The sequence below is a fragment of the Triticum aestivum genome, chromosome 3B (assembly GCF_018294505.1).
Source record: "Triticum aestivum cultivar Chinese Spring chromosome 3B, IWGSC CS RefSeq v2.1, whole genome shotgun sequence".
Classification (NCBI taxonomy): domain Eukaryota; kingdom Viridiplantae; phylum Streptophyta; class Magnoliopsida; order Poales; family Poaceae; genus Triticum; species Triticum aestivum.
In genome coordinates, this window is record NC_057801.1 from 758,003,859 (window position 1) to 758,021,806 (window position 17,948).

A 17,948-nucleotide genomic window follows, 5' to 3' on the forward strand; every position below is an offset into this window, starting at 1 on the left:
TTTCGTTGATGTGTCTCTTAAGGTGTTATTTTACTACGAACTCTAGGGATGTTTGTGACACTTATAGGAATAGCCCAATGGATTGATCGGAAAGAATAACTTTGAGGTGGTTTCATACCCTACAATAATCTCTTCGTTTGTTCTCCGCTATTAGTGACTTTGGAGTGACTCTTTGTTGCATGTTGAGGGATAGTTATATGATCCAATTAGGTTATTATTGTTGAGAGAACTTGCACTAGTGAAAGTATGAACCCTAGGCCTTGTTTCGAAGCATTGCAATATCGTTTGTGCTCACTTTTATTGCTTGCTACCTTGCTGTTTTTATATTTTCAGATTACAAAACCCTATATCTACCATCCATATTGCACATGTATCACCATTTCTTCTCCGAACTAGTGCACCAATACAATTTACCATTGTATTGGGTGTGTTGGGGACATAAGAGACTCTTCGTTATTTGGTTGCTGGGTTGTTTGAGAGAGACCATCTTCATCCTATTCCTCCCAGAGATTGATAAACCTTAGGTCATCCACTTGAGGTAAATTTGCTACAGTCCTACAAACCGCTGCACTTGGAGACCCAACAACGTCTACAAGAAGAAGGTTGCGTAGTAGACATCAAGCCCTTTTCTGGCGCCGTTGCCAGGGAGGCTAGGTAAGCAGCACTAACACCCCGTCAACTAAGCTCTTTTCTGGCGCCGTTGCCGGGGTAGTTAGAGCTTGAAGGTATATCTTTAGATCTTGCAATCTAATCTTTTAGTTTCTTGTTTTATCACTAGTTTAGTTTATAAAATAAAACTACAATAAATGGAATTGAGGGTGCCTCATATGCTTCATCATTTTCATATCTTTCGTGAAAAAGATGGAAAGGAATATTGTGCCCAAGTGCTAGAAGAAGAATGCATTAAGATGTTTGACACTAATTTTTTGTATGATGAGCACGATTGCAATGTTGTTAGTATGAATTCCTTGAATATCCATGATGCTAATGATATGCAAAGCCACAGGCTTGGGGATGCTATGTTTGATGAAGATGATTTTTTTTCTCCCCCAAGTTTTTATGAGCAAATTTATTATGATGAAATTATGCCTCCTATCTATGATTATTATTGTGATCACATTTATGCTATAGAAGAACATTTATAACCATGAAACTTGTCCTCTTGATCTTAATTTTCAATCTCATGATAGTTATTTTGTTGAGTTTGCTCCCACTATTCCGAATGTGAAGAATTTTGCTCATGTGGAGAGTAATAAAAATTCTATGCTTATGCATCATGAAAATAATGCTTTATGTGATGGTTATATTGTTGAATTCATTCATGATGCTTCTGAAAATTATTATGAGGGAGGAATATATGCTTGTAGGAATTGCAATAATATCAAGTTTCCTCTCTATGTGTTGAAAATCTTGAAGCTATGCTTGTTTTGCTTTCCTATGCTAGTTGATTCTTGTTCGCATAAGTTGTTTGCTCACAAAATCCCTATGCATAGGAAGTGATTTAGAGTTAAATGTGCTAGTCATATGCTTCATGATGCTCCCATTATGTTTTAATTCTTATCTTTTATGTGAGCATCATAGTCATCATTATGCCTAGCTAAAAAGGCAATAAAGAAAAGCGCTTGTTGGGAGACAACCCAATATTTACCCCTACTGTTTTTGTGTGTCCAAATTATTAAGCTACTGTAATAATCATGTTTTATAGCTTTTTTTCAATAAAGTGCCAAGTAGAACCTTTGGGAAGACTTGGGTGAAAGTTAATGTGATCTTGCTGTAAAAAACCGAAACTTTGCACTCACGAGATTAGCTGTCCTTTTTTACAGAAGAGTGATTTTGAGTTGATTGTTTTTGCAGAAGATTAATAGCCAAATTCCTCACGGCAACCAATTTATTTCAGAAATTTTGGAGTTACAGAAGTATTCGAGAGTTACAGATTACTACAAACTGTTCTGTTTTTGACAGATTCTGTCTTCTATGTGTTGTTTGCTTATTTTGATGAATCTATGAGTAGTATCAGAGGGTATGAACCATAGAGAAGTTGGAATACAGTATATATTACACCAATATGAATTTATAATAAGTTCACAACATTACCTAAGTGGTGATTTATTTTCTTATACTAACGGAGCTTACGAGTTTTCTGTTGAGTTTTGTGTTGTGAAGTTTTAAAGCTTTGGGTAAAGATTCGACGGACTATGGAATAAGGAGTGGCAAGAGCCTAAGCTTTGGGATGCCCAAGGCACCCCAAGCTAATATTCAAGGACAACCAAGAGCCTAAGCTTGGGGATGCCCCGGAAGGCATCCCCTCTTTCGTCTTCGTTCATCGGTAACTTTACTTGGAGCTATATTTTTATTCACCACATGATATGTGTTTTGCTTGGAGCGTCATTTTACTTTTATTTTGTTTTACTTGCTGTTTGAATAAAGTACTCAAGTTCCGAAATTCTTAAATGTTAGATAGTCTTCACATAGTTACATAATTATAAGACTACTCATTGAGCTTCACTTATATCTTTTGGAGTAGTTTGTTGTTTACTCTAGTGCTTCACTTATATCTTTTTAGAGCACGGCGGTGGTTTTATTTTTAAGAAATAGATGAACTCTCATGCTTAACTTATATTATTTTGAGAGTCTTAAACAACATGGTAATTTGCTTTGGTTATGAATTTAGTCCTAATATGATGGGCATCCAAGATGGGTATAATAAAAACTTTCATATAAAGTGAATTGAATACTATGAGAAGTTTGATTCCTTCTGATCGTTTTGAGATATGAGGATGGTGATATTAGAGTCATGCTAGTGGATTAGTTGTGAATTTGAGAGATGCTTGTGTTAAAGTTTGTGATTCCCGTAGCATGCACGTATGGTGAACCGTTATGTGATGATGTTGGAGCATGATTTACTTATTGATTGTCTTCCTTATGTGTGGAGGTTGGGATCACACGATGGTTAACTCCTACCAACCCTTCCCCTAGGAGCATGCGTGTAGTACTTTGTTTTGATGACTTGTATATTTTTGCAATAAGTATGTGAGTTCTTTATGACTAATGTTGAGTGCATGGATTATACGCACTCTCACCCTTCTAGCATTGCTAGCCTCTCTAGTACCGCACAACTCTCGTCGGCACCATACACCCACCATATACCTTCCTCAAAACAGCCACCATGCCTACCTATTATGGCATTTCCATAGCCATTCCGAGATATATTGCCATGCAACTTTCCACCGTTCCGTTTATTATGACACGCTCCATCATTGTCATATTGCCTTGCATGATCATGTAGTTGACATAGTATTTGTGGCAAAGCCACCGTTCATAATTCTTTCATACCTGTCACTCTTGATTCATAGCACATCCCGGTACACTACCGGAGGCATTCATATAGAGTCATATTTTGTGCTGAGTATCGAGTTGTAATTCTTGAGTTGTAAGTAAATAAAGTGTGATGATCATCATTATTAGAGCATTGTCCCATGTGAGGAAAGGATGATGGAGACTATGATTCCCCAGCAAGTCGGGATGAGACTCCAGACTAAATAAAAAAAGAGGCCATAAAAAGGCCCAAATGAAAAATGAGATAAAAAGAGAGAAGAGGCAATGCTACTATCGTTTTACCACACTTGTGCTTCAAAGTAGCACCATGATCTTCATGATAGACAACTCTCCTATGTTGTCACTTTCATATACTACTGGGAATTTTTCATTATAGAACTTGGCTTGTATATTCCAATGATGGGTGTAAGGGCATATTTATCCCTATGTGTTTGGGTGATTGATGACAATGCTTTTGCGGACTAATCGTGTGCCTCGAGTTTCTCAGATGCTTCATCTCTAGGCACAAGACGGTTCGGTGCCCCTTGAAGACTATTTAAGACGGTGTTTTTCTACATTTATTTTTGGTGGATTTGAGTCATAGGAAAGCCGTACTATTAAGAGGGGGTCCGCGTTGGAAAGGTTCAGGTGGAATCATCACGTACACGTTTCCTTCCTTGTCTCCACCTTTCCCTTGCACTTTGGAGCATTCCCCGTTTATCCTCTATGCGATTGTCCTGGCTGCTGTTGCTGAGCTTGCGGTAGTACTGCTCCCTGGAGTGGTAGTACCGCAGGCACGTGCGGTAGTACCGTGCCTCTGCGCGGTAGTACCGTGGGAGCCCACGGTAGTAACGCTCCTCTGGAGTCGTAGTACCGTGGCTCCCAGGCCAAGTACCGCTGCTTCGCAGTAGTATGGGCGGATGTAATTTTTTTCATCTGCGCCTGCACGGTAGTACCGCATGTCGTGCGCGGTAGTACCGCGGGAGCCCATGGTAGTACCGCTCCTCTGGAGCCGTAGTACCGTGGCTCCCAGGCCAAGTTCCACTGCTTCGCGGTAGTAGGGGCGGATGTAATTTTTTACATCCACGCCTCCATGGTACTACCGCACTTCGAGCGCGGTAGTACCACGCGCGGCCTAGTTCAGCTGCCATGAGGTAGTACCGCTCCCCGGCGGTAGTACCGTGACGGATGTTTGCATCATTTGTTTTCTAGCGGAAGTAGGCACAGATGTATTTTTATTCATCCGCGCCCTTCCCAGGCTAGGACTTTCCTGCCTTGCGGTAGTACCGCAAGAGGGAGCGGTAGTACCGCTCTCGCGGTAGTACTGCTCTCAGTCAGGCATGTTCTAGTCTCTGCAGCTGCGGCGGTAGTACCATGGTCCCTCACGGTAGTAACCGCATTTCTGGAGCGGTAGTACCGCATGTCGCGGGCTGGATTAGTGGATAACGGTTGGATTTTGTCCACAGCTATAAAAGGGTGTCTCCTGTTGGGGAACGTAGCAATAATTCAAAATTTTCTACGCATCACCAAGAACAATCTATGGAGAGACTAGCAACGAGAGAGAGGGGAGTGCATCTTCATACCCATGAAGATCGCGATGCGGAAGCGTTACAAGAACGCGGATGAAGGAGTCGTACTCGTAGCGATTCAAATCGCCGAAGATCTGATCTAGCGCCGAACGGATGGCGCCTCCGTGTTCAACACACGTACATCCCGGGGACGTATCCTCCTTCTTGATCCATCAAGGGGAGAGGAGAAGTTGAGGGAGAACTCTGACATCATGACGGCATGGTGGTGGTGGAGCTCGTGGTATTCCTGCAGGGCTTCGCCAAGCACTACGGAGGAGGAGGAAGAGTTGGACGAGGGAGGGGCTGCGCCAGGGGAAGGGTTGTGGCTGCCCTCCCACCCCCTCACTATATATAGGGGAAAGGGGAGAGGGGGCCAGCCCTTCTAGATGGATCTAGAGGAGGGGCGGCGGCCAGGGGAAACCCTAGCTAGATGGGTTTGGGCGCCCCCACCCCCTAGGAAACTTGCCCCCCAACCCGGGAGGGGTGGCTGCCCTAGGGGTGGCGCCCCCACCTCTCCAGGTTATGTGAGATGGGGTGGGAGGGGCACTCAGCCCCTTAGTGGGCTGATGTGCCCCCTCCCCTAGGCCCATAAAGCCCCCCAACGCTTGTCGGGGCCTCCGAAACCCCTTTAGGACACGCTAGCCATAGCCTGGTACCCCCGGAACACTTCCGGACTCCAATACCCTTTGTCCAATATATCAATCTTCACCGCCGGACCATTCCGGAACTCCTCGTGATGTCCGGGATCACATCCGGGACTCCGAACTACCTTCGGTAACCACATACTATTTCCCATAACAACTGTAGCATCACCGAACCTTAAGTGTGTAGTCCCTACGGGTTCGGGAACCATGCAGACATGACCGAGATGTTCTCTGGCCAATAACCAACAGCGGGATCTGGATACCCATGTTGGCTCCCACATGTTCCACGATGATCTCATCAGATGAACTACGATGTCGAGGATTCAATCAATCCCATATACAATTCCCTTTGTCAATCAGCATGTTACTTGCCCGAGATTCGATCGTCGGTATCCCAGTACCTCGTTCAATCTCGTTACCGGCAAGTCACTTTACTCGTTCTGTAATGCATGATCACATGACTAACTACTTAGTCACATTGAACTCATTATGATGATGCATTACCGAGTGGTCCCAGATATACCTCTCCGTCATACGAAGTGACAAATCCCAGTCTCGATTCGTGCCAACCCAACAGACACTTTCGGAGATACCTATAGTGCACCTTTATAGCAACCCAGTTACGTTGTGACGTCTGGTACACCTGAAGCATTCCTACGATATCCGGGAGTTGCACAATCTTATGGTCTAAGGAAATGATACCTGACATTAGAAAAGCTTTAGCAAACGAACTACACGATCTTGTGCTATGCTTAGGATTGGGTCTTGTCCATCACATCATTCTCCTAGTGATGTGATCCCGTTATCAATGACATCCAATGTCCATGGCCAGGAAACCATATCCATCTATTGATCAACGAGCTAGTCAACTAGAGGCTCACTAGGGACAAGTTGTGGTCTATGTATTCACACATTTATTACGGTTTCTAGTTAATACAATTATAGCATGAACAATAGACAATTATCATGAACAAGGAAATACAATAATAACCATTTTATTATTGCCTCTAGGGCATATTTCCAACATCTCCTACCTCTAGTTGACTACCTATTCCATGCCTAAGCTCCATTGTTGCTCCAAGCTCCATTTTCGCCCAATCTCTTTCCCTAGCCAATCAAACTTGTTGATTTGCTCATGATTGGTTGAGGAGTCCCCGATCTACACTTCCACCAAGAGAAATTTGATTCCCCCAACTAATCCCTAGCGGATCTTGTTACTCTTGGGTGTTTGAGCACCCTAGACGGTTGAGGTCAGCTTGGAGCCAGAGTCCACTGTGGTGAAGCTTCCTGGTGTCGTTGGGAGCCTCCAATTAAGTTGTGGAGATTGCCCCAACCTTGTTTGTAAAGGTTAGGTCACCGCCTTCAAGGGCACCAATAGTGGAATCATGGCATCTCGCATTGTGTTAGGGCATGAGGAGATTACGGTGGCCCTAGTGGCTTCTTGGGGAGCATTGTGCCTCCACACCGCTCTAACGGAGATGCAGCTACCACGCGCTACTTTGGTGCTAAGTTTAAATTGGTAAAGAAAACTCTAAAAAGTGTTAGTAGCCTATTCACCCCTCCCCCCTCTATGTCATCTTGTAGATGCAGCTACCACGCGCTATTTGGAGCTATTCCAAATAACTATTCTACTATATGAATCTGGTTTACTAGTCATAGTCATCCAGATTAGTATCCAAGTTTGCATCATCGTAACCCTTTATGACAAACTCTTTTACCACCTCCATAATCAAGAAAATTCCTTAGTCCAATAGTTACTAAGGATAACTTTGACCGCTGTCCTGTGATCCATTCCTGGATCACTCTTGTACCCCTTAATTGACTCATGGAAAGGCACACTACAGGTGCGGTACACAGCATAGCATACTGTAGAGCCTAGGTCTACAGCATAGGGGACGACCTTCGTCCTTTCTCTCTCTTATGCCGTGGTCAGGTCTTGAGTCTTGCTCAATAATCACACCTTATAACACAGCCAAGAACTCCTTCTTTGCCGATCTATTTTGAACTCCTTCAAAATCTTGTCACGGTATGTATTCACTTGAATGTACTATTAAGCTTTTTTGATCTATCCTTATAGATCTTGATGCTCATTGTTCAAGTAGCTTAATCCAGGTTTTTTATTGAAAAACACTTTTCAAATAACCCTATATGCTTTCCAGAAATTCTACATCATTTCCGATCAACAATATGACAACAACATATACTCATCAGAAATTCTATAGTGCTCCCACTCACTTCTTTGGAAATACAAGTTTCTCATAAACTTTGTATAAACCCAAAATCTTTGATCATCTCATCAAAGCGCATATTCCAACTCCGAGATGCTTACTCCGGTCCTTAGAAGGATTGCTGGAGCTTTGCATACTTGTTAGCATCTTTTAGGACTGACAAAACCTTCTGGTTGTATCTCATACAACCTTTCCTCAAGAAAATTGTCAAGGAAACAATGTTTTTGACATCCTATCTGCAAGATTTCATAAATAATGCAGTAACTGCTAATATAATTCCAACAGACTCTTAGCATCGCTACGAGTGAGAAAGTCTCATCGTAGTCAACTTCTTGAACTTGTCGGAATACATCTTAGCGACAAGTCGAGCTTTCTTAATGGTGACACTTACCATCGTTGTCCGTCTCTCTTTTAAAATCCATCTGTACCCAATAGCCTTACGACCATCAAGTAGTTCTTCCAAAGTCTACACTTTGGTTTTAGACATGGATCCTCTCTCGGATTTTATGGCCTCAAGCGATTTTTCGGAATCTGGGCCCACAATCGCTTCTCCATAGCTCGTAGGTTCATTGTTGTCTAGCAACATGACCTCTAAGACAGTATTACCGTACCACTCTGAAGCAGTACGCGTCCTTGTTGACCTACGAGGTTTGATAGTGAATTGATCCGAAGTTTAATGATCACTATCATCAGCTTCCACTTCAATTGGTGTAGGCGCCACAGGAACAACTTCATGTGCCTTGTTACACACTAGTTAAAGTGACGGTTCAATAACCTTATCAAGTCTCCACCATCCTCCCACTCAATTCTTTCGAGAGAAACCATCCTCAAGAAAGGACCCTTTTCTAGGAACAATCACTTTTGCTTCCGGATCTGAGATAGGAGGTATACCCAACTATTTTGGGTATCCTATGAAGATGCATTTATCCGTTTTTGGGTTCGAGCTTATTAGGATAAAAAAATTCCACATAAGCGACGCAGGCCCAAACTTTTAAGAAACGACAGCTTAGGTTTCTCTAAACCATAGTTCACACGGTGTCATCTCAATGGAATTACGTGGTGCCCTATTAAAGTGAATGTGGTTGTCTCTACTACCTAACCCATAAATGACCACTACTAGGGAAAAGCCGATACACAGAAAGTTACTAGTAGCGAGGGTTAAAAACCCTCGCTATTGCTACTTACCAGTAGCGCAGGTTTTTAAACCTCGCTACTACTAAGTTGATAGCAGTAGCGCGGGTTAGGGTTTTTAACCCTCGCTACTACTAAGCGGTCTCTACCGTGCCCCCCGGGACATGCCATAGTAGTAGCACGGGTTTTTAAAACCTCGCTACTACTAAGTTTGATAGCAGTAGCGTTGGTTTTTAGCCCTCGCTACTACTAAGTGGTGCCATAGTAGTAGCGAGGGGGTAAAAAACCGCGCTACTACTAAAGGTCCCATTTTCAAACTCTACCCCCCCCCCCCCAAGTGGATCGCCTTTTCAGTTTTAAAAAAAATAAAAGAAAATGATGAAAATGTCAAAAAAATAAAAGAAAATAAGTTTACCATGTGATATGTGGTCTAGTTGTTGGGAAAATTTGCAAATATGAATTTCGACTTTATTTGCAAAATCTCTCGAGAATTTGAAAAAAATGGGCATAACTTTTGCATACTAACACGGATGAAAAAGTTTTTTATATGAAAAATCATCTACTCGAAAAGTTACATCCAAATTTAACTGGGGGAACCATGTTAAACATTTTCAAAATCCTCAAAAACCTAACAGAAAAAAAGTTACGGGGCTTTTAAGATCTAGAGTGGAAAAAATCGAAAAAATTTCAAACTGTGTGGTCAAACTGTGGTCAAGCAATGGTCAAACTAATTTTTCTAGAATATTAGTGTTACTAAATAATTATTTTAGTTTTTTTGAATTTTGGTCAAATCTGGTCAAACTATGGCCAAACTGTGGTCAAACTAATTATTCAAGAAATATTAGTGTTACTAATTTTTTAGAACAATAGTTTCAAACTCAAATAGTGAAATGTGTGACTTCATGCCCAAGCTAAATTCCTGAGGTTAATAGGATTGACATCTTACTATTGTTAGGAAAACAACAAGTGCAGACTTGGAAACGAGGGAGAATAGAACCCGGAAGTTAAGCGTGCTCAGGCTGGAGTAGTGAGAGGATGGGTGACCATCCGGGAAGTTAGATGATTTGGAATGATGAGGGGTGATTAGAGATTAAATTGAGCAGTGATGAGGGGTGATTAGAGATTTGAGGTTAAAATAATTCAGAAATTTGAAAATTAGGGGAAAAATCGAAATATTTTTTCGAAAAAATTCAAAAAAAATCCGCGCTGGTAGTAGTAGCGCGGGTTCTTACCCACGCTACTACTAAAGGATGTAGTAGTAGCGTGGGTGGCACCCGCGCTACTGCTATAAGTTAGTTGTAGCGCCTTATTAGTAGCGCCGGCCCCCGCGCTGCTAATAGGCCCAAAACCCGCGCTGCTGCTAGGCTTTTCCCTAGTAGTGGACAGTGGTAACTCGATAAGAGACATCATGGTATGCACCGTATCCAATAGGGTGCAGCTATGACGTTCGAACACACCATCACACTATGGTGTTCCAGGCGGTATTAGTTGTGAAATAATTTCCACAATGTCTTAATTGTGTACCAAACACGTAACTCAGATATTCATCTCTATGATCATATTCATAGACATTTTATCCTCTTGTCACGATGATCTTCAACTTCACTCGGAAATTACTTGAACCTTTCAATAATTCAGTCTTGTGTTTCATCAAGTAAATATACTCAGCATCTACTCAAATCATCTGTGAAGTAAGAACGTAACGATATCCACTGCGTGCCTCGGCACTCATTGGACAGCACACATCAAAATGTATTACTTCCAACAAGTTGCTCTCTTGTTCCATCTTACTGAAAACGAGGCTTTTCAGTCATCTTGCCCATGTGGTAAGATTTGCATGTCTCAAGTGATTTAGAATCAAGTGAGTCTAGGCGATCCATCTGCATGGAGTTTCTTCATGCGCACATAACAATAGACATGGTTCGCATGTCTCAAACTTTTCAAAAACGAGTGAGTCCAAAGATCCATCAACATGGAGCTTCTTCATGCGTTTTATACCAATATGACTTACATGGCAGTGCCACAAGTAGGTGGTACTATCATTACTATCTTATATTATTTGGCATGAAAATGTGTATCACTACGATCGAGATTCAATAAACCATTCATTTTAGGTGCAAGACCATTGAAGGTATTATTCAAATAAACAGAGTAACGATTATTCTCCTTAAATGAATAACCGTATTGCGATAGACATAATCCAATCATGTCTATGCTCAACACAAACACCAAATAACAATTATTTAGGTTTGACACCGATCCCGATGGTAGAGGGAGCGTGCGATGTTTGATCACATCATCCTTGGAAATAGGTCCAGCACATATCGTCATCTCGCCTTTAGCTAGTCTCCGTTTATTCCGTAGCCTTTTATTTCGAGTTACTAACACTTAGCAACCAAACCGGTATCTATTACCATGGTGCTACTAGGAGTACTAGTAAAGTACACATTAATATAATGTATGTCCAATACATACTTCTGTCAACCTTGCCAGCCTTCTCATCTACCAAGTATCTAGGGTAGTTCTGCTTCAGTGACCGTTCCCCTCATTACAGAAGCACTTAGTCTCGGGTTTGGGTTCAACCTTGTGTTTCTTCACTAGAGCATCAACTGATTTGCCATTTCATGAAGTATCCCTTCTTGACCTTGCCCTTCTTGAAACTAGTTGTTTCATTAACCATCAACAATTGATGCTCCTTCTTGATTTCTACTTTCGCGGTGTCAAACATCGCGAATATTTCAAGGATCATCATATATATCCCTAATATGTTATAGTTCATTATGAAGCTCTAGTAGCTTGGTGGCCATGACCTTGGAGAAACATCACTATCTCATCTAGAAGATTAACTCCCACTCGATTCAAGTGATTGTTGTACCCAGACAATCTGAGTACAAGCTCAACGATTGAGCTTTTCTCCCTTAGTTTGTAGGCTAAGAAACTCGTCAGAGGTCTCATACCTCTTGACATGGGCACTAGCCTGGAATCCCAATTTCAGCCCTAGGAACGTCTCCTATGTTCCGCGACGTTGCAAAAATCGTCTTTGGCGCCTCAATTCTAAACCGTTTAATATTACTGAACTATCAAGTAGTCATCAAAACGTGTATGTCAGATGTTTGCAACATCCACAAATGACGTTCGAGGTTCAGCACACCGAGCGGTGCATTAAGGACATAAGCCTTCTGCGCAGCAATGAGGACAATCCTCAGTTTACGGACCCAGTCCGCATAATTGCTACTATTAACATTCAACTAAATTTTCTCTAGGAACATATGTAAAATAGTGGAACTAAAATGCGAGCTATGACATAACTTGCAAAGACCTTTTGACTATGTTCAGGATAATTAAGTTCATCTAATGAACTCCCACTCAGATAGACATCCCTCTAGTCATCTAAGTGATACATGATCCGAGTCAACTAGGCCATGTCCGATCATCACGTGAGAAGGACTAGTCATCATCAGTGAACATCTTCACGTTGATCGTATCTACTATACGACTCATGTTCGACCTTTCGGTCTCTTGTGTTCCGAGGCCATGTTTGTACCTGCTAGGCTCGTCAAGTCAACCTAAGTGTTTTGCATGTGTAAATCTGGCTTACACCCGTTGTATGTGAACGTTAGAATCTATCACACCCGATCATCACGTGGTGCTTCGAAACAATGAACTTTCGCAACGGTGCACAGTTAGGGGGAACACTTTCTTGAAATTTTAGTGAGCGATCATCTTATTTATGCTACCGTCGTTCTAAGCAAATAATATGTAAACACATGATAAACATCTCATGCAATCAAATAGTGACATGATATGGCCTATATCATTTTGCTCCTTTGATCTCCATCTTTGGGGCGCCATGATCATCATCATCACCGGCATGACACCATGATCTCCATCATCATGATCTCCATCATCGTGTCTCCATGAAGTTGTCTCGCCAACTATTACTTCTACTACTATGGCTAACGGCTTAGCAATAAAGTAAAGTAATTACATAGCATCATTCAATGACACGCAGGTCATACAATAAATTAAGACAACTCCTATGGCTCCTGCCAGTTGTCATACTCATCGACATGCAAGTCGTGATTCCTATTACAAGAACATGATCAATCTCATACATCACATATATTTCATTCATCACATTCTTTTTGGCCATATCACATCACACGGCATATGCTGCAAAAACAAGTTAGACGTCCTCTAATTGTTGTTGGAAGTTTTTACATGGCTGTTATAGGTTTCTAGCAAAATTGTTTCTTACCTACGCCAAAACCACAACATGATATGCCAATTGCTATTTACCCTTCATAAGGACTGAGGGAGTCCCGGATTAGGGGGTGTCCGGATGACCGGACTATAACCTTTGGTCGGACTCCTGGACTATGAAGATACAAGATTGAAGACTTCGTCCCGTGTCAGGATGGGACTTTCCTTGGCGTGGAAGGCAGGTTGGCGATATGGATATGTAGATCTCCTCCCATTGTAACCGACTCTATGTAACCCTAACCCTCTCCGGTGTCTATATAAACCAGAGGGCTTTAGTCCGTAGGACGAACAACAATCATACCATAGGCTAGCTTCTAGGGTTTAGCCTCTCTGATCGCGTGGTAGATCTACTCTTGTACTGCCCATATCATCAATATTAATCAAGCAGGAGTAGGTTTTTACCTCCATCGAGAGGCCCTGAACCTGGGTAAAAATATCGTGTCCCTTGTATCCTGTTACCATCCGCCTAGACGCACAGTTCGAGACCCGTACCCGAGATCTGCCAGTTTTGACACCGACATTGGTGCTTTCATTGAGAGTTCCTCTGTGTCGTCATCTTTAGGCCCGATAGCTCCCCCGATCATCAACAATGATGCGGTCCAGGGTGAGACTTTCCTCCCCGGACAGATCTTCGTATTCGGCGGCTTTGCACTGCGGGCCAATTCGCTTGGCCATCTGGAGCAGATCGAAAGCTACGCCCCTGGAAATCAGGTCAGATTTGGAAGTTTGAACTACACAGCTGACATCCGCGGAGACTTGATCTTCGACGGGCTCGAGCCACAGCCGAGCGCGCCGCACTGTCATGACGGGAATGATCTAGCTCTACCGTCGAACAGTGCCCAGGAGGCCGCCCCAGTGTCCGCTCCGACCCTTAGCTCGAAGTCGACTGCGCTAATCGAGGACGGGTGGTTGGACACCGCCTCGGGGGCTGCAATCTCTACGACGATCGAGCTGAACACCAGCCTTGTCCTTTGTGAACTCGTGACTCCAAGTTGCCGGACTCCTCTCCGGACTCTGAACCTTCCGCGCCCCTGCCGATCGAACCCGAGTGGGCGCCGATCATGGAGTTCGCCGCCGCGGACATCTTTCAGCACTCGCCTTTCGGCAACATTCTGAATTCACTAAAGTATCTCCCTTTGTCAGGAGAGACTTGGCCGGACTATGGTCAGCAAAGTTGGGATGCGGACGACGAAGAAATTCAAAGCCCACCCACCACCCACTTCGTAACCACTTTCGATGATTTAACCTACATGCTCGACTTCGACTCCGAAGACATCGACGGTATGGACGCCGATGCAGGAGAGACCAAGAACCAGCGCCTATAGGGCACTGGAAAGCCACCTCGTCATACGACATATACATGGTGGACAACCCAAAAGAAGGGAATGGCGATGGAACAACGGAGGATGAACCCTCCAAGAAGCAGCCTAAGCGCCGGCGTCAGCGGCACCGCTCTAAATCGCGCCAAAGCAAAAAATGGCGATTCCGGCACGGGAGATAATAACACCCTGGACAGTGCCGAAGACAACCCCCTCCAGCAGGATTCAACACAAGAGGATGGAGAAGCCATCCCTCATGAGAGAGCGGCAGACAGAGAGGTAGAGGACGATAATTACATGCCTCCCTCCGAAGACAAGGCAAGCCTCGACTACGACGAATTTGTCGTGTCTGAGGATCCTGTCGAACAAGAGTGTTTCAAACGCAGGCTTATGGCCATGGCGAGTGAGGGAGTCCTGGACTAGGGGGTGTCCGGATAGCCAAACTATCATCATCGGCCGGACTCCAAGACTATGAAGATCCAAGATTGAAGACTTCGTCCCGTGTCCGGATGGGACTTTCCTTGGCGTGGAAGGCAAGCTTGGCGATACGGATATGTAGATCTCCTACCATTGTAACCGACTCTGTGTAACCCTAGCCCTCTCCGGTGTCTATATAAACCAGATGGCTTAAGTCCGTAGGACGAACAACAATCATACCATAGGCTAGCTTCTAGGGTTTAGCCTCCTTGATATCGTGGTAGATCTACTCTTGTAACACACATCATCAATATTAATCAAGCAGGACGTAGGGTTTTACCTCCATCAAGAGGGCCCGAACCTGGGTAAAACATCGTGTCCCTTGTCTCCTGTTACCATCCGCCTAGACGCACAGTTCGGGACCCCCTACCCGAGATCCGCCGGTTTTGACACCGACATTGGTGCTTTCATTGAGAGTTCCTATGTGTTGTCACCGATAGGCTCGATGGCTTCTTTGATCATCAACAACGATGCAGTCCAGGGTGAGACCTTCCTCCCCGGACAGTTCTTCGTATTCGGCGGCTTTGCACTGCGGGACAATTCACTTGACCATCTGGAGCAGATCAAAAGCTACGCCCCTGGCCGTTAGGTCAGATTGGGAAGTTTGAACTTCACGGCTGACATCCGCGGGAACTTGATCCTCGATGGATTCGAGCCACAGCCGAGCGTGCCGCACTGTCACGACAAGCATGATTTAGCTCTGCAGCCGGATAGTATCCTGGAGGCCGCACTCGAGTCCGCTCCGATCTTCAATTTGGAGCCGGCTGCGCAGATCGAACACTGATCTTGTCCGTCATGAAGCCCGTGACTCCGAGGTGCCGGACTCCTCGCCGGACTCCGAGCCCCCCGCGCCCCCTCCAATCGAATCCGGTTGGGCGCCGATCATGGAGTTCACCGCTGCGGACATCCATCAACACATACCTTTCAGCGACATCTTGAGTTCGCTAAAGTATCTCTCGTTATCAGGAGAGCCCTAGCTGGACTGCGGTCAGGACGGTTGGGATGCGAACGACGAAGAAATTCAACGCCCACCCACCACCCACTTAGTAGCCACTGTCGACGATCTAACCGACATGCTAGACTTCGACTCCGAAGACATCGACGGTATGGACGACGATGCCGGAGACGACCAAGAACCAGCGCCTATCAGGCACAGGAAAGCCACCCGAACTCACGACGTATACATGGTGGATACACCAAAAGGAAGCGATAATGAGGAACAACGGGACGTGGCGAAGGACAACTCCCCCAACAAACAACCAAAATGGCGATGCAAGCGCCGCCCGAAGTCCCGCCTCGATAAAAACGACACCCATACGGACCCGGCCCTAGAGCAGGGCGAAGCAGTGGACGGCGAACATGCCACCAAGCAACCATCCGAACATGATGAACTGGACAAGCAACCCATCCCCGGCGAAAACAAGAGCCTAGACGATCTCACGCCGAACACATCAGCAGAGCATAAGAATCTTCATAAAAGGCTCGTCGCCACTGCAAGAAGTTTGAAGAAGCAAAAGCGGAACCTCAAAACAGCGGAGGACGCACTCATAATGAGATGGACTAAAGTACTCAATACCACAGATAAATATGGCGCTAGTCACCAGGCAAAGAGCTACCCGAAGCGCAAGCTGTTGCCCGAATTTGACGAGGAGGCCTTAGAGCCCCTGCAATCAAAAAAGAAAGAAGCCGCCTGGCCGGATAGACGACCAGACAACAGGCTAGGAGCAGCAAGGGGCGCCGCACACAAGCCGGCACACGATCAGCATAAAGATCCTCGGAAAAAGGATGACCCGGTCAGGTCTATCTATGGGCCAAAAAAGAAGACTACAGGAAGCAACACAACCCGCCGAGCATTTGAAGACAACGGCACACCCAAATATAGGGGCGCCGCACACCCACTATGTTTCACCAACGAGGTACTGGATCATGAATTTCTAGCGGGATTCAAACCCATAAACATAGAGGCATATGACGGAACAACAGACCCCGGAGTCTGGATTGAGGATTATATCCTACGCATACATATGGCCAGCGGAGACGATCTCCATGCCATAAAATACCTACCCCTCAAGCTCAAAGGGCCAGCTCGGCATTGGCACAAAAGCCTCCCAGAAAATACCATTGGAAGTTGGGAAGAGCTCGAGGATGCGTTTTGAGCAAATTTTTAGGGGACTTATGTCCGCCCTCCGGATGCATACGATTTACGTCACATAACTCAACAGCCCGGAGATTCAGCACGCAAATTCTAGAACAAGTTCCTCACCAAAAAGAACCAAATAGTCGATTGTCCGGATGCCGAAGCTTTAGCAGCCTTTAAGCACAACGTCCGAGATGAATGGCTCGCCAGACACCTCGGCCAGGAAAAACAAAGAACAATGGCCGCACTAACAAGCCTCATGACCCGCTTTTGCGCGGGGGAAGACAGCTGGCTGGCTAGATGCAGCACCAGCGACCCGAGTACATCCGAAGTCAGGGATGGAAATGGGAAATCACGACGCAGAAAATATCAGCGCCGGAATAAGGAAAATGGCCCAAATAGCATGGCGGTCAACGCCGGATTCAAAAGCTGCCGGCCGAACAATAAAACACTGCCCCTCAAGGACAACAGTGACGAGCTATCCAACCTAAACAAAATTCTGGATAGACTATGTCAAATACATAGTACCCCTGGGAAGCCTGCAAACCATACCCACAGGGGTTGTTGGGTCTTCAAGCAGTCCGGCCGACTTAACGCCGAAGGCAAGGGGCTCGACACACCAAGCGAAGACGACGTCAAACCCCACAAGCAGCACGCCGGAAAACAGAAGACTTTCCCACTAGAAGTCAAAACAGTGAACTCACTTCATGTGATAACACGAAAACATAGTGCGGCACCTGCCATACCAGGACACCGTCCGCAGAATGGGGATAGACCCTACCAAAATTCACCGTAGCAGCACTTCCTTCGAAGGAGCGACTCCAGGCCTTTAAGCCAATTGTACAGGCTCTGTACCACTAGAGGTT